The following is a 24,612-nucleotide window of genomic DNA, read 5'->3' as shown; positions in this document are numbered from 1 at the left end:
TTTTTGGGAAAGGCTTGTATCAAGTGCTTTACATTTGGTTAGGTACAGGTAAGATGGGAAACAAGTGCAGATATGGTCTTTTAAAGCAGAAAGTTGAAAGCAATTGACAATTTCCAGAATGATCAATAAACTACAATTCCTTTCAGTTTTTGCCCAAAACCTTCAGTGGTATGATAAAAAGCTGAAGCTGTACTTGAAGCGTAATTTCACCTTTCACCCCGACAATGACCCCAAGCTGACATCCAAATAAACAAAAGCATGGTTGGAAGAGATGAGAATTATAGTTTTGCAATAGTCCAGCTAGAGGGCATACAAAATTCCTATAAAAATACTTGGCTGACCTGAAGCAGACTGCGTACAAGAGATGGCCTTTTGCTAGGAAGAATGGGCAAGGCAAGATGTGCCATGATGATTGACTCCGACCGAATCAGACTGAATGCTAATATAAAAAAATAAGGTGCTTCAACAAAGTATTAGTTTAAGGGTGTTGACACTTGTGCAACCTGCTTATTATTCTAAAAGGCGAAGCAAGTCCAAAAGCACTCAGGAACCAAATTGAAAAATATTAACGTATTTTATTAAGAACGTTTTCGCTTCTGTAAAACAGAAGCTTCTTCAGACAAAGTAAAAGAAGCGCCAAACCCACTTTTAAGTGCATTAGGTTTTGTTGACATGATGTCATTTCCTTAGCAACCAAGGTATTAACCAATACACCTTTTAACATACAGGTGTAAAACAATCAATATAAAAACAACATTTCCAACCAGATAAAACAGTTGTTAAATCGAACATTTTTTTTAGAAAGATTTATATAACATAACCTGATAAAACTTTTTTCTAACAGTAAAAACACCTTTTAGAACAATTTATTCATACATACAATGAAAACTTTGCTCAAGAAATATGGTCCTAAAAAACAAATTGTTGGCTAAATAGGGTACCCGTTTAAAATCCAAAATAATTTTTATATTTTGAGTTAACAACATTATTACCAGTTTCATTTGACCCAAAACAGTACATTAGCAAGTGTCTGAATAAACAAAAAGCTTTTTAATATGTTCAAAAGGGCATGCAAAGCGTGTCCTAGCTAGACAAAAGTTATTAAGGCTAAATAAAATACGCATCTAGTTCCTGAGATAACTTTTGCATTTTAAAATGACAGAAATATTACAGGCTTCATTTACTAAGCCCAGGAGGAGAGAAGGCATTTAATAGCAATTGCCATTCCAACTCCTTTATTTCCAATAGGAGAGGTTGAGGACCCCCCCAATCCCAACTTTGACTAAGTCAATCCCCATAAAGCAAAAGCTGTGCCCAACATGGTCAAGAATATGCTTGGAAAGAGCATTGTCAGTTTTTTTGTTTTTTATAAGATAATTATGTTGGTAAACACGGTCCCAGAATCCCACGGTCCATTTTACCAACATAAAATGCAGGACAACAGTTACAAAATGCAATGTAAACTATTGACCTAGTGTCACAGCAGGTCTTATGTTTGATATGAAATTTTTCCCCTCTTATGACAAAGGAGTTTCCTGCTTTTAATAGTCTACACCAGTTACAAGTCCCGCAGGAGAATGTCCCAGTTTGTCTAGATCGAACGTGTGGGGAGTCACCTGTTTGCAACAGTTCTTTCAAGTTTTTACCCCTCTTAAATACAAAAGAGGGGAAAGAACCCAAGATTTCAAATAAATAGGCATTGTTTAAGATAAAATGCCAGTTCTTCCTAATAATTAAACACATGCTATTAACGTGTTTATTGTGTGTAATAATAAAACTAGTCTTAAAATCACGGGTTAGGGTGGATTGGCCATAGGCAGGACTACTGGATTCATGTGAAGGAAAGCCAGGTTCAATACTATGCAAGGGTGTTTCCGGAATCTCAGTAACATGAAGGGTACACTGTTTGGTGCCTTGAAGGAGTGGCTGATAAAACCCTGAAGCTCTTTTAAAAGAAACTTCATCGATTAAATTATCTAGTAGTTCACTAGGGTAACCTCTGTTCAGGAACATGCTTCTAAGCGTAGAGCACTCATCTTCAAAGGCCGTTAGGGTGTTACACATACGTGTAGCTCTAACTAACTGGCCTTTAACAATTGACCTTTTTTGTTTCCAGGGGTGGTTGCTGGAAAAATGTAAAAAGGCATTGCAATAGGTATGCTTCCTAAATATGCTGGAAAGAATTCGATTGTTGTGAAGATCTTTGACAAGTTTGACATCCAAATAGTCAATCTCACTGACTGAAAAATGATGAGTAAATTTTAAAAAAGTACATGATTCATTCATGTTTTCAATCAAATTTGTGACAGTGTCCAAATCACCCTGGATGAGAACAAACATACATCAGTTTAAGAAGCGTAAAATTTGGTGACCTCTTTAAACTGGGAATTCTTAAACAGAAAGGTCTTTTCCCAGTAAGCAACTCACCAAATTAGCCACACTGCCTCCACATGGGGAGCCCATGGCTATACCCCTTTTCTGCAAGTAGTGGCAATTATTAAAGATGAAAAAATTAGATGATAGAATAATATCAAGGAGGAGAGTGACCACCTCAATTTCATCTTTCGGGGCTTCTAAATCTGCTAACATAAGTTCAACCCATTCCACTGCCTCTTGGTGTGGTATGGAGGTGTATAAGTCCACCACATCAATTGTTAAAAAGTTATAGGAAGGGTTGAAAGAGATGTCATTAATGGACTTTAAAAAAGACCAAGAGTCTTTACAAATTTGAGGTAGTAGCATGAGGTATTTACCAAGGATGTGATCGACAACTTTAGCACAGGGGTGGGTAATAGAACATCTCCCATCCACTAAGGCTCGCATAGGTGGATCCACCAGGTTTTTGTGGATTTTGGGGATCCCAAACATAACTGGGACTCTGGGGAATGAGATGTTTATAAAGTTGAAGGTGTTGATGTTAATCCTCCCTTCAATAAGCAAGTCCCTGAAGTACCCTTTAATCCTATTATATTGACCTGATGTCTCATTTAGAGATGAAATTTCATAAGCTGGAGAGTTAAGTACCTTAGACATTCTTGAAATGTAATCATCCTTATCAAAAATGACTAAGCCCCCACCCTTGTCTGGCTTAATCACCCTAATGGGTAAATTACATAAATTTTTCAAGCTTAATCTTTGTTCAGATGAAATGTTGCTTTTATTATCAAACCATTTGATGTTCTCAAACAATTGTCTAAAGTCAAGTTCACAAACATACTCAAAAGTGTGCAAGATGGGGTGTAGAGGAGGATTAAAAGCACTTAACAATTTAAAAGGGGCTTTATCCTTTGTAGGATCACCATTAAACAACACTTTGAGATTTAAGCTACGTACAAAACATTTAAAGTCCATTAAAAGCTTAGGTAGACTAATCTTCTGATCAGGAACAAAAGACATGCCAAAAGCAAGCAATTCAATTAAATCTTGTTCTATGTTAACTTCGGAGAAGTTATAAACAGTAAAGTCACCTTTGTTATTAGTCAAAATGGTGGGTTTACCAGGAAAGGCCATAGGAACCCCTGGAATGGGTTCTATTTCAGTTTGTTCTGATTGTTTTGCCGCTGGTAATTCTTCCGCCCTAAAAAAAGGCTTTGATTGACTTTTATAATTAGGATGGTAACCTTGGTTGTTATAGTTGGCTTTAATTCTGTTACTTCTCCTTGGTTGATGAGAGGATGGACCTTCATCTCCATCCTCAATTTCATGTTCATCCAGGGTGATAGTAGGAGGGGTGACACCTCTGTCGTTGGTGCTTTTATTATGTAGTTCGGGCTGATTTTTAGGCCCATTAATGTTCTTAACCAAGTTAGGATAGGCAAGCTCATTAGCATATGCTTGCCGATCTCTCATTCATTTTTTGTTTTTATTTGTTTTTAATTTAACTAATAAAGCGTCAATACTTTCAAAAATCCGGTGGTAGTCATATTTATACCGGAGAAAGTTGGTATCAATTTTAATTTTCTCATTAAGCACATTAGTTTCAGACAGCAAGAAGTCAATATGTTTCAGGTAGTGTTTCACCATTAACTTGAGCAATTCTAACCCATGTTTGTTGAAAAGGCTAGAAAGCTCGCCCATGAACAGGGGATCATAAAATAACCCAGTAGGAGCAAACAAGCTCCTCAAACCTTTGGGAACCACCTTTTCTTTAATACACTGCTTGAAGTACGAAACTTCAAGCTGAAGTTTCTTAATCTTTAACATTTTAGTGTCCAACAGCTTTAAATTAACAGCAATGCTATCTTCTGTGTTACCTGTAATTTCAATACCTGTGGCCGGCGGGCCAGATGAAAAGGGTGAGCCAAAATCAAAAGCTTCAATGTTCTTGGCCCATTCACCAAATGTAGGCACGCCAATAAGCCCAGAATTAAAGTTCGTACCGACAGCATTGGTGTTTCCGCCATTAGAAACAGTGTTATCTACACCAAGCGCAATACCGGCTGCTTCACATCGGTTGATGTTATCGTCCTGCCTTGGTAAATGAGGTGACCTAGTACCAACGGGTATTTCTGCGGAGTTATAACTCCCAAAGGTGGCCATCATTCGTTGTGGTTGACCTGGTTGTAGTGAATCAGATAGTTCGCTCCCCAGCCTCGTATTGCTGGTGGAAGATTGGCTGGGGATAATATTCCGTATGGTTGACGCTTCGTTGGACTCTATTCTGTCCAACCGTGAATTGAAGGAATCCAGACGTTGAGTCAATAGTCCCAGCAAGGTTTCAAAATTTTTCGAATCGTCCATGGGAGGGACATTAATGGATGTAGCGTTGCCAGACTCAAATAAGACCGGAGTTTTTGGACTCGCCATATCGCAAACGAACAAACTGGGGAAGCCAAACAAGTAACAAGACAACTGGACAAAAGAGCGAAGCAAGTCCAAAAGCACTCAGGAACCAAAATAAATGATATTAACGTATTTTATTAAGAACGTTTTCGCTTCTGTGAAACAGAAGCTTCTTCAGACAAAATAAAAGAAGCGCCAAACCCACTTTTTAAATGCAGAAGGTTTTGTTGACATGATGTCATATCCTTGACAACCGAGGTATTAACCAATACACCTTTTAACATGCAGGTGTAAAACAATCAACGTAAAAACAACATTTCCAACCAGATAAAACAGTTGTTAAATCTAACATTTTTTAAAAAAGGTTTATATAACATAACCTGGTAAAACTTTTTTCTAACAGTAGAAACACCTTTTGGGACAGTTTAATCATACATGCAATGAAGACTTTGCTCAAGAAGTATGGTCCCAAAAAGAGCGAAGTGTTAGCTAAGTAGGGTACACATTTAAAATCCAAAATAAATTTTGTATTTTGAGCTAACAGCAATATTACAAGTTTCATTTAACCCAAAACAGTACATTAGCAAGTGTCTGAATAAACAAAAAGCTTTTTAATATGTTCAAAAGGGCATGCAAAGCGTGTCCTAGCTAGACAAAAGTTATTAAGGCTAAATAAAATACGCATCTAGTTCCTGAGATAACTTTTGTATTTTAAAATGACAGAAATATTACAGGCTTCATTTAGCCCAGGAGGGGAGAAGGCATTTAATAGCAATTGCCATTCCAACTCCTTTATTTCCAATAGGAGAGGTTGAGGGCCCCCCCTAATCCCAACTTTGACTAAGTCGATACCCATAAAGCAAAAGCTGTGCCCAACATGGTCAAGAATATGCTTCGAAAGAGCATTTTCAGTTTTTTTTGTTTTTTATAGCATAATTATGTTGGTAAACACGGTCCCGTAACCTACGGTCCGTTTTACCAACATAAAATGCAGGACAACAGTTACAAAATGCAATGTAAACTATTGACCTAGTGTCACAGCAGATCTTATGTTTGATATAAAATTTTTCCCCCTTTATGACAAAGGAGTTTCCTGCTTTTAATAATCTGCACCAGTTACAAGTCCCACAGGGAAATGTCCCAGTTTGTCTAGATCGAACATATGGGGAGTCACCTGTTTGCAACAGTTCTTTCAAATTTTTACCCCTCTTAAATACAAAAGAGGGGAAGGAACCCAAGATTTCAAATAAATAGGCATTATTTAAAATAAAGTGCCAGTTCTTCTTAATGATTGAACACATATTATTAACGTGTTTATTGTGTGTAATAATAAAACTAGTCTTGAAATCACGGGTTAGAGTGGGTTGGCCATAAGCAGGACTACTGGATTCATGTGAAAGAAATCCAGGTTCAATGCTGTGAAAGGATGTTTCCAAAATCTCAGTAACATGAAGGGTACACTGTTTGGTGCCTTGAAGGAGTGGCTGATAAAACCCCGAAGCTCTTTTAAAAGAAACTTCATCAATTAAATTATCTAGTAGTTCACTAGGATAACCCCTGTTCAGGAACATGCTTCCAAGCGTAGCGCACTCATCTTCAAAGGCTGTTAGGGTGTTACACATACGTGTTGCTCTAACTAACTGGCCTTTAACAATTGACCTTTTTTGTTTCCAAGGGTGGTTGCTGGAAAAATGTAAAAAGGCATTACAATAGGTGTGCTTCCTAAATATGCTGGAAAGAATTCGATTGTTATGGGGATCTTTGACAAGTTTGACATCCAAATAGTCAATCTAACTGGCTGAAAAGTGGTGAGTAAATTTTAAAAAAGTACATGATTCATTCATGTTTTCAATCAAGTTTGTGACAGTGTCCAAATCACCCTGGATGAGAACAAACACATCGTCTAAGAAGCGTGTGTAAAATTTGGTGACCTCTTTAAACTGGGAATTCTTAAACAGAAAGGTCTTTTCCCAGTAAGCAACCACCAAATTAGCCACACTGCCTCCACATGGGGAGCCCATGGCAATACCCCTTTTCTGCAAGTAGTGGCAATTATTAAAGATGAAAAAATTAGACGATAGAATAATATCAAGGAGGAGCGTGACCACCTCAATTTCATCTTTCGGAGCTTCTAAATCTGCTAACATAAATTCAACCCATTCCACTGCCTCTTGGTGTGGTATGGAGGTGTATAAGTCCACCACATCGATTGTTAAAAAGTTATAGGAAGGGTTGAAAGAGATGTCATTAATGGACTTTAAAAAAGACCAAGAGTCTTTACAGATTTGAGGTAGTAGCTTAAGGTATTTACCAAGAATGTGATCAACAACTTTAGCACAGGGGTGGGTAATAGAACATCTCCCGTCCACTAAAGCTCGCATGGGTGGATCCACCAGGTTTTTGTGGATTTTAGGGATCCCAAACATAACTGGGACTCTAGGGAAAGAGATGTTTATAAAATTGAAGGTGTCGATGTTAATCCTCCCTTCAATAAACAAGTCCCTGAAATACCCTTTAATCCTGTTATATTGACCTGATGTCTCATTTAGAGATGAAATTTCATAAGCTGGAGAGTTAAGTATCTTAGACATTCTTGAAATGTAGTCATCCTTATCAAAAATGACTAAGCCCCCACCCTTGTCTGGCTTAATCACCCTGATGGGTAAATTACATAAATTTTTCAAGCTTAATCTTTGTTCAGATGAAATATTGCTTTGATTATCAAACCATTTGATGTTCTCAAACAATTGTCTAAAGTCAAGTTCACAAACATACTCAAAAGTGTGCAAGATGGGGTGTAGAGGAGGATTAAAAGCACTTAACAATTTAAAAGGGGCTTTATCCTTTGTAGGATCACCATTAAACAACACTTTGAGATTTAAGCTACGTACAAAACATTTAAAGTCCATTAAAAGCTTAGGTAGACTAATCTTCTGATCAGGAACAAAAGACATGCCAAAAGCAAGCAATTCAATTAAATCTTGTTCTATGTTAACTTCGGAGAAGTTATAAACAGTAAAGTCACCTTTGTTATTAGTCAAAATGGTGGGTTTACCAGGAAAGGCCATAGGAACCCCTGGAATGGGTTCTATTTCAGTTTGTTCTGATTGTTTTGCCGCTGGTAATTCTTCCGCCCTAAAAAAAGGCTTTGATTGACTTTTATAATTAGGACGGTAACCTTGGTTGTTATAGTTGGCTTTAATTCTGTTACTTCTCCTTGGTTGATGAGAGGATGGACCTTCATCTCCATCCTCAATTTCATGTTCATCCAGGGTGATAGTAGGAGGGGTGACACCTCTGTCATTGGTGCTTTTATTATGTAGTTCGGGCTGATTTTTAGGCCCATTAATGTTCTTGACCAAGTTAGGATAGGCAAGCTCATTAGCATATGCTTGCCGATCTCTCTTTAATTTTTTGTTTTTATTTGTTTTTAATTTAACTAATAAAGCGTCAATACTTTCAAAAATCCGGTGGTAGTCATATTTATACCGGAGAAAGTTGGTATCAATTTTAATTTTCTCATTAAGCACATTAGTTTCAGACAGCAAGAAGTCAATATGTTTCAGGTAGTGTTTCACCATTAACTCGAGCAATTCTAACCCATGTTTGTTGAAAAGGCTAGAAAGCTCGCCAATGAACAGGGGATCATAAAATAACCCAGTAGGAGCAAACGAGCTCCTCAAACCTTTGGGAACCACCTTTTCTTTAATACACTGCTTGAAGTACGAAACTTCAAGCTGAAGTTTCTTAATCTTTAACATTTTAGTGTCCAACAGCTTTAAATTAACAGCAATGCTATCTTCTGTGTTACCTGTAATTTCAATACCTGTGGCCGGCGGGCCAGATGAAAAGGGTGAGCCAAAATCAAAAGCTTCAATGTTCTTGGCCCATTCACCAAATGTAGGCACGCCAATAAGCCCAGAATTAAAGTTCGTACCGACAGCATTGGTGTTTCCGCCATTAGAAACAGTGTTATCTACACCAAGCGCAATACCGGCTGCTTCACATCGGTTGATGTTATCGTCCTGCCTTGGTAAATGAGGTGACCTAGTACCAACGGGTATTTCTGCGGAGTTATAACTCCCAAAGGTGGCCATCATTCGTTGTGGTTGACCTGGTTGTAGTGAATCAGATAGTTCGCTCCCCAGCCTCGTATTGCTGGTGGAAGATTGGCTGGGGATAATATTCCGTATGGTTGACGCTTCGTTGGACTCTATTCTGTCCAACCGTGAATTGAAGGAATCCAGACGTTGAGTCAATAGTCCCAGCAAGGTTTCAAAATTTTTTGAATCGTCCATGGGAGGGACATTAATGGATGTAGCGTTGCCAGACTCAAATAAGACCGGAGTTTTTGGACTCGCCATATCGCAAACGAACAAACTGGAGAAGCCAAACAAGTAACAAGACAGCTGAACAAAAGGGCGAAGCAAGTCCAAAAGCACTCAGGAACCAAATTGAAAAATATTAACGTATTTTATTAAGAACGTTTTCGCTTCTGTAAAACAGAAGCTTCTTCAGACAAAGTAAAAGAAGCGCCAAACCCACTTTTAAGTGCATTAGGTTTTGTTGACATGATGTCATTTCCTTAGCAACCAAGGTATTAACCAATACACCTTTTAACATACAGGTGTAAAACAATCAATATAAAAACAACATTTCCAACCAGATAAAACAGTTGTTAAATCGAACATTTTTTTTAAAAAGATTTATATAACATAACCTGATAAAACTTTTTTCTAACAGTAAAAACACCTTTTAGAACAATTTATTCATACATACAATGAAAACTTTGCTCAAGAAATATGGTCCTAAAAAACAAATTGTTGGCTAAATAGGGTACCCGTTTAAAATCCAAAATAATTTTTATATTTTGAGTTAACAACATTATTACCAGTTTCATTTGACCCAAAACAGTACATTAGCAAGTGTCTGAATAAAGCAAAAAGCTTTTTAATATGTTCAAAAGGGCATGCAAAGCGTGTCCTAGCTAGACAAAAGTTATTTTTATAAACATCTCTTTCCCTAGAGTCCCAGTTATGTTTGGGATCCCTAAAATCCACAAAAACCTGGTGGATCCACCCATGCGAGCTTTAGTGGACGGGAGATGTTCTATTACCCACCCCTGTGCTAAAGTTGTTGATCACATTCTTGGTAAATACCTTAAGCTACTACCTCAAATCTGTAAAGACTCTTGGTCTTTTTTAAAGTCCATTAATGACATCTCTTTCAACCCTTCCTATAACTTTTTAACAATCGATGTGGTGGACTTATACACCTCCATACCACACCAAGAGGCAGTGGAATGGGTTGAATTTATGTTAGCAGATTTAGAAGCTCCGAAAGATGAAATTGAGGTGGTCACGCTCCTCCTTGATATTATTCTATCGTCTAATTTTTTCATCTTTAATAATTGCCACTACTTGCAGAAAAGGGGTATAGCCATGGGCTCCCCATGTGGAGGCAGTGTGGCTAATTTGGTGGTTGCTTACTGGGAAAAGACCTTCCTGTTTAAAAACTCCCAGTTTAAAGAGGTCACCAAATTTTACACATGCTTCTTAGACGATGTGTTTGTTCTCATCCAGGGTGATTTGGACACTGTCACAAACTTGATTGAAAACATGAATGAATCATGTACTTTTTTAAAATTTACTCACCACTTTTCAGCCAGTGAGATTGACTATTTGGATGTCAAACTTGTCAAAGATCCCCATAACAATCGAATTCTTTCCAGCATATTTAGGAAGCACACCTATTGTAATGCCTTTTTACATTTTTCCAGCAACCACCCTTGGAAACAAAAAAGGTCAATTGTTAAAGGCCAGTTAGTTAGAGCAACACGTATGTGTAACACCCTAACAGCCTTTGAAGATGAGTGCGCTACGCTTAGAAGCATGTTCCTGAACAAGGGTTATCCTAGTGAACTACTAGATAATTTAATTGATGAAGTTTCTTTTAAAAGAGCTTCGGGGTTTTATCAGCCACTCCTTCAAGGCACCAAACAGTGTACCCTTCATGTTACTGAGATTTTGGAAACATCCTTTCACAGCATTGAACCTGGATTTCTTTCACATGAATCCAGTAGTCCTGCTTATGGCCAACCCACTCTAACCCGTGATTTCAAGACTAGTTTTATTATTACACACAATAAACACGTTAATAATATGTGTTCAATCATTAAGAAGAACTGGCACTTTATTTTAAATAATGCCTATTTATTTGAAATCTTGGGTTCCTTCCCCTCTTTTGTATTTAAGAGGGGTAAAAATTTGAAAGAACTGTTGCAAACAGGTGACTCCCCATATGTTCGATCTAGACAAACTGGGACATTCTCCTGTGGGACTTGTAACTGGTGTAGACTATTAAAAGCAGGAAACTCCTTTGTCATAAGAGGGGAAAAATTTCATATCAAACATAAGACCTGCTGTGACACTAGGTCAATAGTTTACATTGCATTTTGTAACTGTTGTTCTGCATTTTATGTTGGCAAAACGGACCGTAGGTTACGGGACCGTGTTTACCAACATAATTATGCCATAAAAAACAAAAAAACTGACAATGCTCTTTCGAAGCATATTCTTGACCATGTTGGGCACAGCTTTTGCTTCATGGGTATCGACTTAGTCAAAGTTGGGATTAGGGGGGGCCCTCAACCTCTCCTATTGGAAATAAAGGAGTTGGAATGGCAATTGCTATTAAATGCCTTCTCTCCTCCTGGGCTAAATGAAGCCTGTAATATTTCTGTCATTTTAAAATACAAAAGTTATCTCAGGAACTAGATGCGTATTTTATTTAGCCTTAATAACTTTTGTCTAGCTAGGACACGCTTTGCATGCCCTTTTGAACATATTAAAAAGCTTTTTGCTTTATTCAGACACTTGCTAATGTACTGTTTTGGGTCAAATGAAACTGGTAATAATGTTGTTAACTCAAAATATAAAAATTATTTTGGATTTTAAACGGGTACCCTATTTAGCCAACAATTTGTTTTTAGGACCATATTTCTTGAGCAAAGTTTTCATTGTATGTATGAATAAATTGTTCTAAAAGGTGTTTTTACTGTTAGAAAAAAGTTTTATCAGGTTATGTTATATAAATCTTTTTAAAAAAAATGTTCGATTTAACAACTGTTTTATCTGGTTGGAAATGTTGTTTTTATATTGATTGTTTTACACCTGTATGTTAAAAGGTGTATTGGTTAATACCTTGGTTGCTAAGGAAATGACATCATGTCAACAAAACCTAATGCACTTAAAAGTGGGTTTGGCGCTTCTTTTACTTTGTCTGAAGAAGCTTCTGTTTTACAGAAGCGAAAACGTTCTTAATAAAATACGTTAATATTTTTCAATTTGGTTCCTGAGTGCTTTTGGACTTGCTTCACCCTTTTGTTCAGCTGTCTTGTTACTTGTTTGGCTTCTCCTGCTTATTATTCTATGTCGTTGATTTAGTCTGTTTTTCACCCTTAACGAATCATTTGTATGTCAATTGAATTGTAGAGATTAATGGTAAGAGAAAAGGTTTGAAAATGAAGTTGTGTTCTCATTTGTTAAATCACAAACACCTGGCATTTTAACAGCGTTGTGTAGACTATTATATGGACTGTACATAGATATGAAGTCAGGAATACATACGTTTAAAAATATGATATAGAAAACTATTGATTGCACTGTGGCAACATGTGACTACATGCAGCATGCTCAGCTGGACACATAGATCCTAAATAAACCAGAAATTAGTCTACTATCAAAGATGACCACATATATATGCAAAGGTAGTGATGTAATAAAGTGGTAAACTTTTTGTGGAGATTCTATCAGCTGAGCTCTATACATTCAAATTAAAATGCAGTACAAAGCATAAGAATTAATGGCAATGGGTGGATGCAAAGACATTTACAGGAAAGCATAACACTACTAACTACATATTTAGCAGTTGACATCTCATTACTTCAAAGGACAGCAGAAAAGACATGCACAGAAACAATTGAATAACAAGGAAACTGATTACACTAGGAAAGGGGAGAATCAAAGAAATTGGGCATCATTCATTATGAAAGGCAAGAGCAGACATCAGGACTGCTATGTAAATACATGTGCTTTCTGAAACAAAGGGAGTCATTCCTTATGAAAGGCAAGTGCAGACATTGGGGCTGCTATGTAAATACAAATGATTTTTGAAACAAAGGAAGACCTAGTTTATCAAAGACTAAAGTGTTGACAGTTCTGACACAGGTAGCCATGACACCCCATGGTGTCCTAATAGTGCTTCTGGATGTCTTATGCAAGTAACATCAAAGGAAAGAAAGATCATGTTGTGAATGGCTGATGTGGAGGTTGAGAAATATGTCACATTTATCATGAAGGATCCTTCTATGATATGTTGCAATTTGTACAATTTTTTTCAAATATGTTGTGGTATGCACAAGCAGTGAAATGCAACATTTCCCAAAATGACTAACTACATTATAAACTGCTTGTACTTGCATCAGTATGTACAATGAAATGGCAGAAATTTGATGCCAATGCCAATTCAGGGCCAGCCAGCACTGCCAAGCAGTGCATCTTGACAGGGACACTTTATGCAGAAATAAAGAAGAGAAATGTACATATTTCATGTTATAAATAACTCTAACAAGAAATATTAACAGGATAGTCGTGGATACAGGGTGCATATAGGCATTTTTCTTTATCCATATTCACAGCAACAGAGAAATTAATTGTGTGATTGTGGTAATTGTCTTGATTGAACATATCTTTCCATGCGTATTTCTATAATTTACTTTCTAATATACTTCACAAAACCAGTGTGCCACATAATATAACATACCAAACACGCTAGAAATAGGTGCCCCTGTAGTCAGGCAGACTCACATCCCACTCACTATGCTCAACAAGGAGAATGCTCCATTTAGTTGCCTGATGGGTGCCATGATCCGCCACATAACACAAGCACTTTTGTGACTCCAGAAAAAGTACAAACATGAGTCTGTGACTGTCCATGTTGGTGTGAAAGACCTGAGCCATACCTCCATGGAATACATGAAAAGAGACTTAGAGAAGATGTCTGATGACGTAGCCCATCCCGGTATGACCCTGACCCTGAGTAGCATCCTGCACTCACCAACAATGATAACACGGAATAGATAAAATAAGATTAATTACAACAATTGGCTAAGCTTCTGGTGTCATTCAAAGGGGATTCATAGTCTGTCAGCTGTTCAACTATGCATAGGCACGGGTAAATAGGTGACCCCATCTTTATGATGTACAAGTAAGTACAAATGTCAATATGAAACATTATCATAAACAACCCGCCACTAATGTGTTGAGGGAAGCATGACTGCAATAATGACACATCAAACAAGTGAACCCCATGTCCCAGCATCCACAAACACTAAAGTGAAACATAAGCATCCTGCAAGGATATAACAAAGTATGCACAAACACCAAATTACATTTAATGAAGTGAGCCCAGAAGAAATACGTTCAGCTATGTATGTGTACGAAAATGAAACATTTTACCAAGCAACCCCTAAAGTCAGATGTCCACATATGCACAAACACTAGAAAAGAAACAATTACTCACAGTCTGTTGTGGATTTGTATAGACGTCTGCAAGCATGCAAATGAACCGGTTACACTAGTCATACTATCAGTAATTAGTCGTACTATGCAGTGCCAGTAGAATGAATATTTTACCCATGTGAACCCCTTCATTAAAATGTAATAGTATGCCGAAACACTGAAATAAAGTGTACATCCCAGCAAGATCACCATTTATATGCCCAAGTACTGTAATGAAACACTTCCTTAAGCGACCCCCTGAGTAATATGTCTAACTTTGTACAAGTTCAAAAAATGAAATGGTTATGAGTAATGACTTCAATAGTATATTTTTGCATGTGCAACCTCGAAATTAAGCATTTATCCAAGTGACACTTTCAATAATATGTTGCAGTATGCATACACATAAAAGTAAATTATTAACCCAGCAAACAATTTACTTATATATCCAGGTATGAGCAAATAAGCACAATCTCCAAGCGTGCAGAAGCATAAATGAGAAACATTTACACAAGTTAACCCTTCATAAATAAGTCTCAGTATGCTGAAATACACAAACTACATCTGTTACCCCAGCAGCCACTCGAGTTACCTGTTACAGTATGCAGAGGCACAATAAAACAGGTGATGCCTCATATGTACAAATAAGCCCAAATACAAATATGATGCAGGTAACCAAGTAGCCCTGCGATATGTCCCAGTATGCATAATGACAGTAAGACACCCTCATGACTATGGCCAAGCATTTGCAACAAAACCAGAAACACCACATTGAAATTGGTATCCAAGTTAACCCATCAATAGTATGTCCAAGTATCCACATGTACCATAATGAAAGGGACCTCCTCAGACATATGCTGAAATATGCAAAAGCACTGCAAAAGAAACAATTAATGAATGTAGTTCTTTTAAAAAAATGTGTATACATGAACCACTACATTAATGTTGGATGACCATGAAAGCTATCTGTTTTCCTTACAGAGATGCAATGCTGATGGAAAATGGCATTATTTTCAAAGGTGCTAAAATTCTTGTTCTTGCTTCCTTACAACATGAATATATCCAGACTTAGCATCCTGGTTACCCAGGTTTCACATACAATAAGAGAAGAGTGAGAGAACTAGCATTTTGGCATTCATTACTGAAAGACATTTATAAAGTACTGTCTTCTTGTTCAGTATGCAATAGTACTAAATCACATTAGAAAAGACAACTACTTCAGCTAAGTATAGTTCCTGAACTGTCTTGATTAACAGTAGCCACTGATATCTTTGAGTGGGACAATCAACATTACTTAGTATTGGTAGACTCTTAATCAAACTGGTTTAGGATTAATCAACTACCTGATCTAACATCCACCACTGTTATTACTAATTTGAAATGTCATTCTCAGTGCATGGTAGTCCACACCAAGTTAGTTCTGACAATGGTACTCAATTTGCTATTTAGTTTTTTCAGAAATTTGCAAGAGAATGGGAATTTGTACATATTAATAGCAGTCCCGAATATTCACAGTCAAATGGACTAGCTGAACATGCAGTACAGAGTGCAAAGCAATTACTGGAAATTTCCAAGTGTGGCAATACTGACCTCTTTTTGAATTAAATGAATCTCAGAAACATATCCTGCGATGATATTGTTGGCTCACCTGCTGAAAGACTTCGATCCAGGCAAACCAGAAAGATGCTGCAAATTAGTTCCAGTTCATTGAGGCCTAAAGCTATGAACAGCAGAACCATCAAGGCTCACTTGTTCAAGAAGCATTTTATCCACAAGTTCAGTTATGATAAATCATGCAGATTGCGTCGTGTATTGAGGAAAGAGACAGAGAGGAAATAAATGGTGAAAGGTTTGGACTGGATTGGTCCAGTTGCAGGTATATGTACCAAGACGAGATCCTACCTTGTAGATTCTGAGGGTGTGGAGTACAGGAGAAATTGCAGACATCTTCCTCCTGTACCAGAATCATCAACATTGCAACATTGTTCATGTGATACATACTCTAGATCTCAGGGTGAAACAGGCATTGTTCCCATCCCAGAGTGTGCTTGAAAAAAAAAGGAAAAAAACTAAGGGTAATGCTGCTCAATGCCAGAAGTCTAAATCTCAAAATGCACGCACTCGAGGCCCTTCTCAGTATGGAGAACATCGATGTCTGTGCAGTGACAGAAACCTGGTTCAAGGCTCCTGAGAGCACCCCAGCACTATCAGGTTTTACCTCTTATCATGCGTTCCGGCCCCAAAATCCGGACAATACCAAGAAAGGAGGGGGGGTATCCATATTCATCAAGGACACCCACACCTCAAGACTGAGTGGCAACGCACGATGCATCGGAGACCATCCAGGTGCAATTAACCATAGGCAAGACTGCTCTGCAAATTGTAGCATGTTACAGGCCACCCTCACAAACTCAGGAACCTCACATGGCCTTCCTGAAAACACTAGAGGGGATAAATGTATCACCAAACACCATCATACTAGGTGACTTCAATTACCCTAATATAGACTGGGAACACTACTCAAGCCCAAACACCCTAGCCCAAAAGTTCCTGGAATTCATAAACTCAAATGCCATGGAACAACTAGTCACCATCCCCACAAGAGGAGAAAACATACTTGATCTCATCATCACGAACATGGGAGCACAATGTTCAACACCGGAAGTATACCCCTCACTGGTGAGATCAGATCACAAACTAATCTCGCTGGAGGTCCTCATCCCACCCCCACCTGAAATAAAAAGACCACAGTAAAGAACTTCTCGAAGCCGACTTTACACTTCTAAAGACTAGTGTGGTCTCCTTTAAGGCCCCGAGCGGCGGAAAACAGTACTCAAGCCGCTGAATCACTTACAAATGCCTTCTACCAGCACCTGCAGGACTGCATGGATAAGGCAATCCCAAGCAAAACAAAGACTCTTTGTACCAAAGGCAAGCGTCCAGTCTGGTGGACCCCAGCCATAAACAAACTCTACAACAAAAGGAGGAAGCTACTACAAGATAGAGCAAAATCCTTAAAAGGTAAGACACCCTTGATCACTATAAGTAAAAACTAAGAGCTCTCATAAAATCATCCAAAGCAAATTTTGAGAGAAAAATAGCTAAAGACTCAAAAGACAATCATAAGGCCTTCTTTAGCTATTTAGAAACCTGGGAGGAAACTCCCAGATATGCTCAGAACTAGTTTAAAATGATGTGAAGATTACTGATCCTACAGACATTGCCAACATACTGGCTGACAGGTTCAGTGCAAACTTCTCCCCTCCCCAAAAGGAGAGATATCTATACCAAGCGATTGCAGCCCCAAACATCTCCAATGCCCAAGTGAGAACTGCTCTCCAAAGCAAAAACACAGCATCCATGGGACCTGATGGTGTCCCCGGCTGTGTGCTCCACGAACTCAACGAGGAATTAAACCCACAGCTAGGACAGCTGTTTAATCATAGTCTTACCTCTGGATATGTACCCAGGGAGTGACGCACTGCAACTGTGGTCCCACTTCACAAAGGCGGTGCCTCCACCGACCCTGGAAATTACCGGCCCATTAGCTTGACAAGCCTTATCTGCAAAGCCATGGAGAGGATCATAATGGACCTCATAAATAAAGACATAGGGAATTTGCAGACTTTGGATCCATCCCAGTTTGGCTTTGTCAAAGGCAGATCATGCCTTCTAAACTTGGTTGACTTTTGAAACAGTGACCAAAGCCATTGATGAGGAAAGGCAGTCCATACAGCCTACCTCGATCTGGCGAAGGCCTTCGATACAATACCCCACTCGGGTATCATTGAAAAACTCATCAGCTTAAATGTTAACCCATACATCACAAGATGGGTTGCAAACTGGCTGAGTGACAGAACCCACAGGGTCAGAGTTGCTGGCGCCATGTCAGACTCAAAGCCTGTCACAAGTGGTGTACCACAGGGCTCAGTCCTGGGCCCACTCTTGTTTGGCATCTACTTTTCCGAGTACAAGCAAACACAGGAGAGTTATGGCTGACAAAGTTTGCAGATGACTGCAAACTGGGCGCCATAGTAGAAAACACATCTGACACAGATATCCTTCAGAAGGGTCTCACAGAAACGGATAACTGGTGCCAGAGCCATGGCCTAAAGTTAAATGCCAAAAATGCATAGTCATACCCTTCGGGAAAAACAAGGTTACCCCTAGCTACCAAATAGGTGGCAATCCACTGAGCACAGAAGAAGTTATCAGGGACCTGGGGACCCAGGTTGATAGTAGTCTGTCATTCAACACCCATGTAGCTAAAGTAGTTAGGAAGACCTTCTACATTGCCCACCTTATCATGAAGGGATTCTCATCTAGATCAAGGGAGGTCATAGTCTCCCTATACTCATCACTCATCAGACCAATGATTGAGTACAATGCCCCATTCGGAATGTATCTGACCCGACACTTGCAGCAGCTGGAGAGGCCACAAAGTTCCTCACCAAAAGGATAAAGGGTCTCAAACATCTGTCCTATGCTGCCCGACTGAAAGAACTCCAGCTCTATTCAGTCGCTTACTTGCTCAGAGGTGACCTTTGCCTAACATACAAGGCCATGTCAAACCCAGATTTGATGAATATGCTTCACCTCAAAAATCTAGATCCGTCAGAGCCACAAGGCGGGAGACTTAAACCTCGACACGGCTATTAATAGGGCGTGCTGGAGGGATAGATTCATCACCCAAAGACTCCTATGCTGTGGAATAAAATCGGTATATGTGAGGCAGAGCACCTCGCTGGCCTTGTTCAAGAGAAATCTTGACCAATGGATGGGAGATCGCAGATATACCCCAGGGATTACCTCAGTGTCACTGCTCGACAGAGGCACAGCAAAATAATGGGTATAGTTCCCCATACTAAAGGGGTGGCGTAAGCCACAAAACTATGGGCTAGGCTTGTAAATGCCCTCGGGCAGATAGCCTAGTATGAACCTATGAACCTATGAACCTATGAACCTGCACTTCCATTCCAGAGGATGTTCCAAATACTCTCAAGGTTGAACATTATGTAGAGACAGCGCTAGTTGATAAACCTAATTCTCATTTGTATGTGACACGATATGGTCAAATTTGCAGTCTCGGTGTTAAATACACAGCAACATGGACATAACTGATTATTGGTAGTCTTGTATAATTGTAGGACAAAACTACTTGTATTATGTGTATGTCAAATAGATTCACAATCTTACATGATCTATTTTTCAAAGAGGGAGGATGTAGATCAGAGTATGTGTGCATCAAGGACTGAACATGCACATATAAATACCAGGCACGTACCGTTCCAAGTGCCATTTTAAGAGTGCAACCAGAGAGTGTGCATGTACGATTGCAGTAGTTAATTTATATAAGTAAACTACGATTGTCATGTGGTTGTATATAATAAAGCTGCTTGAACAGAACCCATGAAGACTCTTGTATTGTGTCCAAAGTAGGAGAGTGACAGTCCCCTAGCAATGAGCGGTAATACCTTTCGATTTTCTTGGTTTTGATTTGCTATTGGGTTATGTATTGTCAGTTTGTAATTGCCTAAAAAAGGCACTCTGGGAGTGGGCACTATGGGAATATTTGGATGTGTATCCCATGGGTGGCCATTCCTTCAGGAGTTGTTGCTGCAGTATCAGTTCTTTTATACAGAACTGTATGTGCACGGAAGTATTAATGGCTCTTATATAGCTGACAAAAGCACAGGTGCAGGACTGAACATCTGTTCGCTGATGATTACTCTACTGAAATAAAATGAAGTGATTCAGTGGCAACCTCTTAAAATGTTGCCGGACAATTGATGTGTTTTCAACTGTCAATCTTGCACTGATGGATTAAAATTATAATATGGACACCCTCTACCAGTGCAGGATGTTTATGTTTCAGACATGTCCAGCACCTTGGAGCCTTAAATAGACAGTGAGGATAGATTTATGATATATACAAATGCAGTTGAAGAAAGTATTAATAATCTGCATTATGAAAGACTCTCTTAAACCCATGTGAATTACTAAGCCCAGTTTTTCTAAGTGTAGTGTTAGCTATTTTAAGTCCTGAAGGTAGATGTTTAGGTTGTGATAGTGTGCAAAACAAACTTTCACCACTACTTTAACATTTAATTTTATGTGAGACTATAACCTCATCCTTGGTTTATATACGATTGTAATATATATTTGTCTGAAGAAAAATCCATAACTTATTTTCCCAGGTGAAAGACTAGCAAGAATGCGTTATAATAAGTATTCTGTCTAGCGCAGGATACATATTACAGATACATACTATAGAATACAAGTATTGCTTTACATTTATGAATCAATTAAGTCTCTCTGAAAGGAAGTTGTATTAGCATTTCCAAAGACTGATTGCTCAGAAAAACAACAATAAGTAAATGAAAACATAACTAAATAACAGCGCAAATTGCTATAAGTCTTCATCTGTTGTAGCATGAGTCAGTTAACGGTAGTATTAAACACTGTCAAAATGCACCTTGCACAGACAATACGAGGTGAAGTTACAACATTATCCGAGCACTAGCTTAGATTCAAATTTTTAGCAGTAAATCAAGAACAAAAACGCCAACAGCACATCAGTTAACAACTGCAAAACCCACGGCACAATAATTTAAAATGTGCCCCGGTTTTGTCCCCCATTATTTTTGGCTTTGCCCTGATTCTTTTTGCTAAGAGGTTGACACCTATGGGCTTTCTACATATATATTTTAAGACAGAGAATAACTATCGTTGCCATATCTAACAATGGTCCACGTTGCAAAAGTCAGTAATTTTGAAAATGTGTGTATGAATGGGAATCTAGGCAGTTGCGACTGTGTCAGAAACCATACACACTGTATTCAGACCACACTACAACTGATTAACCAAATGGAGAGAACAATACAAAAAGTGATGAATCTCATGACAAGTATAAGCAAAAGCTATTGTCTACAAATACACCTTTGATGGGACTATGGAAATAATTAATAGGACTAAGTCTCACAGCAGCTCAGTTATTAATAGCTGGTGAGTCCAAAACCAATTATTTACTTAATATACATTACTGATGTCTGAAATTCAACACGAGGTAAACTAAATGCAAAATAGAAATCAACAGAAAAAAAAAATAATACTATAATTAATCAACAGAAGACTACCAGATTTACAGTCTGCACATAATTTAAGGATAACAAAGTCATGAGAATGTTTGCAGCCTTAACATGAAGTAGTTGGTCAAATAGCCGAGACAAAAGATCAGCTGTCCGATGGAAATACTCCTAAGTAATCTATCTATAGTGGACATTTGAAGAAAATGGAGACATGTGGACCATTCTAGTGCAGATCCTGATACTAAACACTTGAAAAGTTTCATTTATTACATTGTGTATTTGCATATGAACAGAAACCTTATTTTGAGTTGTGGGTCTTTAGGTATATCTGAATATGTACATATATACATATATATATATATATATATATATACATATATATATATATATGTACATACATATATATATATATATATGTACATACATACACACATATATATATATATATATATATATATATATATATATATATATATATATATATATATATACATATACACATACATACACGTGTGTGTGTGTGTGCTTATATATATATATATATATATATATATAGAAGCATAGGATGGTGGTTCTCACAATTTGAAAGAAAACAAGCAACTTGGAAATGTATAAAAGTATGGCACTTAATGTCTGTAGCAATGTTATGTAAAGTTCTTTGCTAAGACAGTAATGTTGTTTGTTAGGTTGTTATTTTCTTTAAGAAATGAAAGACTAGAAGTGAGAGCAGGTCTGTTTAATGAACAAGTGAATTGAAACATAAAAAGAGTGATGAAAGAAGCCCAACCAGCGAGGGTTTGTTCTCATGTGAAAAAGAGACTTGCTGTCCAGATCACTGACTGTATGAAACATCATCAAACACAATTTAGAAAGACCTGAAAGGAGAAACCAGAAATTGTTTCTGAAGGAATTCACAGATTCTTACCAACAGTGACTGCTGTAGCAATACAGGATGGAGTATCAGGCAGAGTTAAAGTGCTCGTCGTACTTAAACCATAATAGGTTCATAGGTTCATACTAGGCTATCTGCCCTATGGCATTTATAAGCCTAGCCAGAATGTGTTTGGCTTTCGACACCCATTTTAAAATTATTTTGCTATGCCCTTTTTCGAGGTTAGTATACTGTGCCTCTGTCTAACAGTGACATAGAAGTGATACCCGGGGTAAACCTACGATCTCCCATCCACTCATCAAGATTCATCTTGAAGAGAGTCAATGAGGTTGGGATCAACTAGATTAACCTTAAAAGTATGCAAAAACAATTGCCACACAACTCTCTCTCTCTCTCTCTCTATATATATATATATATATATATATATATATATATATTATACATACATACACACACACACACACACACACACACACACACACACACACACACACACACACACACACACATACACACCCACACATACATAGGTGCTTCTACATCTAGACTCACACGTTATATATATCTATATATACATAACTAAATATTTAATGTATGGACAAATTTTGTCCAATAAGAGATTAATCTTTATAATGTGTTAAGTATACAAGTAGATTCTTAAAGTTGTCAAGTGGCAAAGAAAACCATTCTGAAAAGCTTAATTCATTAATCTGTCACACAAATGTAACAACACAAAGACAAGTTTGTGGAATGTAGAAATACCTATACAGAATCCATACATGTACAACATGCACACAAATGTATAACCTGGTCTTATGTTAAATACTCTCTGAGGCATAGTACTACTGTTATAAAATCTACCCGCTTAAAAACACAAAACGTTACAATAAACAGCATTATGTTTAAACAGGTTCAAGGCACACACACAAAAAGGCACGGTTACTCATAATATCAAGCAAGGCATTTCTGGAAACATCTTCAAATGTTACTCAGAAACAGTACTTCTGACACAAAAAATATGCTTTGTCAAACATTCTGCAGCATCATCTATATACAGCACACATTTTTAACTAGATGCAAGTACTACCTGGCCCAAGTAACCTACACATGTCCAGTCTAGTGAATAAGCTGCAGATCTTAAACAACTGTTTTCCCTCATTGTGTCCTTACATTAAGAACTACCTTGCATATGTCCCACACTGTCAAGGATTAGGTCACCATTGTAAACATGAAACACTCCTTTTTAATATGGCTCAATAGACACTATATGGAATACGTGAAAGAACATACAACTACAAATGAAGTAAAAATTTCATTTATATTTTACTGTACACAAACACAGATTACATGTTCTACCTGTACACTATAAACACTCCTGCATGAATGACTCAACCAAGATGAAAAGCTGCTCCAATCCCGGACCTGCATGTGCCAACTATTTTTACTAATGACCCTGCTTTGAGCAACTTCGGGAAACTCTACACACTGATGTGCGGTACCAGACAGAACAGCACGCACACTTTCATACTTCAATTAGATCCTGTGTACACTTTACCTGGTTACTGTTAAAAGCCATGATGCCCAGTTTCAATGAAATACTCGTTCAGACTCTGACGCTGTTTCTCCTGCTTGGAAAAACCTGTAACTAATTTAATTTGTATACAACTGTGTTTTGCATAATTGGTGGTCTCAGCAGCTTTAATAAATACAATAAACTAAACTTTATAACTCATTCAAATAACCTTGGGAATACTCACGAGGTAAGAGAAGGCAGGACAATCCAGAAGTTCTCCGCGATTGCAATAAAAAACGGCAGCTCTGATCTGCAAAGCCCGTAGCAGCTAAATGATCCGATGCAGAAACAAAGACGTGCAGGAACAGATTTATAAGAAAGTAGTTCCTGCCTTATTTTCAAGCTTGTTTTATGGACTAAGATGGGCGCGAGTGACGTCAATGGCATGAATATTTAACGATTGGGTGTGTACTAAGAAAATACAGAAGAGTGGGCGTATGGAAGAAAAAGCAGAAAAGCACTTGCTTTGTGATGGGCTTAATTGTCGAGAAAAAACAGGCGCGAGAGCAACTTCCACTTTAAAATGGACTGCAGTACCGGTAAATGATCACCGGTAACATCAAAAACAGTAGAAATAATATTTATAGGGATACGAAATTATATTTTACAAACCGGATGACTAGGGTCTTTAAATTAAAAGAACATAACGATTTTCATAACATTTTTTTTAAGGAAAAAATGGGAAAACCCACAAAAAAAATTTTTTTTTTTCCAAAA

The sequence above is a fragment of the Protopterus annectens genome, chromosome 1.part1 (assembly GCF_019279795.1).
Source record: "Protopterus annectens isolate FY-2018-M chromosome 1.part1, PAN1.0, whole genome shotgun sequence".
Lineage (NCBI taxonomy): Eukaryota > Metazoa > Chordata > Ceratodontiformes > Protopteridae > Protopterus > Protopterus annectens.
This window is presented reverse-complemented; position numbering follows the sequence as displayed.